This window comes from Coenobita brevimanus, chromosome 52 (assembly GCF_032717465.1).
Source record: "Coenobita brevimanus isolate Jiangsu-jjx chromosome 52, ASM3271746v2, whole genome shotgun sequence".
Taxonomy (NCBI): domain Eukaryota; kingdom Metazoa; phylum Arthropoda; class Malacostraca; order Decapoda; family Coenobitidae; genus Coenobita; species Coenobita brevimanus.
In genome coordinates, this window is record NC_137005.1 from 18,966,636 (window position 1) to 18,969,379 (window position 2,744).

A 2,744-nucleotide genomic window follows, 5' to 3' on the forward strand; every position below is an offset into this window, starting at 1 on the left:
CCTCATCATCATCACCACCATGTTCCTCGGGCTGTGGGGAAGCATGGGAAAGTGTGGGGAATGGAGGAAGAATTTCATGTGAGGTGCTGGGTGTGGGGAAGGCGAGAAGACTTTGTCCTGAGGTGCTGGGCTGAGCTGGGTCATGGGGAGGCAAGGGAGAGCGTGGGCGAGATAGATCACTGTCCCCCAACAATGGAACTTTCCCAAATCTTCCACGCTTCCTCCTCACACTTTCCTCCCCACGTGGCGAAATTCTTTGCCTCACCAACCACCCCTCAACTGCAGGACTACCTTCCTTCTCCCTTTCCTCCTCATCGTCGTGATGTGAAAGACGACACCGTGCAGGTGGCCTCTTACCACGTGTTGCCCTAGTGTAGCCCACATACCTGGATATTCTAGGTGAGGATATTTCGTCATCACTACTACTTTCCTCCTCAGGCTGGATGTAGTCCTTATCCTGTGTGTTGTCATCATCCAGATCACTTTCTCCAGTGTAGGGAACCCTCAGGAGGTCCTGAATCTCCTGGTCAGAGAGAACGCGGTGAGACATCACTGCACTGTATGGCTGACACAAGCAGAGTGAGACAGAGCGAGTGTGAGGTAGGAGCACGTGGGTGTATGGGTCAGGTCACCTGAGGGCAGATAGAGGAAGGGTTCCCCTACAAGCACACCAATTTTTGTACATCAAGCTTGAAAATTGCGGTCACAATGATTTTTTGAAATCGTGACCATTTTAAAACAGCACTGGCACTGAGCGTGCAATTACGTAAGACCGTTTTAAAACGGCACTGCACGGGGCGGGTTAAGAGTCCCAAAGAAACTAAATTCTGCCGTCTCGCCATCCTCAGAGGAGTGTTAGGGGTGCCGTAGGTTTGGTTTAATGACAACCTGGCAGTGCACAAAAACATGAATGCCAATATCCTGGTGCTTGATGAAGTCATACCCCGCCCTGATACTAAACCAAACCACTGTCCCCCTGATCTTGGTCTGGGCCGCTGGAGACTGTGGTCGGCAGTTTGCCCCCCTCAGCGAGTCACAAGCAGTAGCAGGGGACATGGCTGCCATTGTAGCTGATATCCTCACTCTTGCTCTTCTAATCCTCTCTCCTCACCATAAGGTATGTAAGGTATGTGTAATATAAACAAGATCTGAGGACCCTTAGGTAACTTCTCGCATAACATCAACAAGGTCTGAAGACAAAAGTGCTGAAGAATGCATGTGTAAATTATATGTTTGTCTCAATAACTGGCCAACTGTATACTTAGCTGTAACCATATTGCTTGCAGATCATAAGAGAAACTACAGCTATATAACTGGAAATTTACAGCTTTAAAGCTTTTGTTGTTTTCTCTAAAATGTGTAGCAAAGAAAAACTTAGATTTGAATTCGGTATTTTCACTAGGTTAAATGGCAAAATATTAAGCCAAAATTATTCAGCAAATATTATTATCATAGGATTTTCAACCAAATAATTGTATCTCAATTAAATTATGTGATAAGTCAATTACAAATATGCAATTTTTATAATTAAGGAATATAAGGTCTATAAGACAAGGTCATTCATATTTGGCATATGGAAGGGTTACATTAGGGTACCTTCATGTGTAATACCATGAAGATCTAAAAGAAAAAATGGCAGAAAAAAATCTTATAATACTGATGAAAACAAGAAGTTTCACTATTTACATGGCAAAACTTAATTACATAGTAGTAGTAGTAGTAGTAGTAGTAGTAGTAGTAGTACTGCTACTACTACTACTAATAATAATAATAATATTAACTTTTACATATGAATGTGTGACTATGGTGTGGCATGAAAATGAAAAGTCAAGAGTAAGAGCAGTGGAGATGGGACTACTGAGGAATGTATGTGGAGTACAGAGGGTGGATAGGATACAAAATAATGTGATTCGTGAATGATGTGGAGTGAGGAAGTCGGTGGATACCAGAACTGAAGAGAGTGTACTGAGATGGTATTATGTTATGTGGAGAGAATGGGTAAGAATCGAGTGGTGAAAAAGGTATATACAGTATATCTGAGCAAATTTGAAGAAGGAAGGAGGCGAGGTAGGGCAAGGAGGTGGAGAGATATGGTGGATGGGTGTGTGAGGAAGAGAGATTTGGAAGTCGGTGAGGTTAGGGAACTGACAAGAGATCGAGCTGGCTGGATGAATGTTGTGAGGAGAAGTGCATGTTCAGGGATTTGGCATCCCTTCTTAATGTGGCAGTGTCCAGATTGACTCTGTTACATACGTTTATGTGAAGCTACAAAGCATGGTGAATGTTTTGGCACATCCGATAGAGCCAGGATTCCGGGGGCTTGAATGATGAGTGAATGGAAGTTTGGCCCATTGGATTGGGCAAATTTGGGCTGTCTGGACATTGCTACTCCTCACCCTGCCCTAGGGTGGGAAAGGAGGTCCGGATGATGATGATGGTGATGATAATAATGATAATAACTAGAACTCTATAACTGTCACGATGACTGTCGTTAGTCTCCATCTACTGTTTCTTCGTGACCTTGACCTCACTGGGGAGACTTGGATTATTATTCTTTATCAGCAATGGTCCGTGCCAGGATACACAACCTTGGTGGTGTTTCAGATACTTTGCTTTGTCTTCAGTTCTGCTTGAATCATCTGGAGACTCTGAGGCCGGAATTATGAAAAATTTTTATGCATTTTTTTGTGTGTAGCCACAAAAATTAAGCTCCACCTCGTGGTAAGGTATGTGTAGTAAAAACA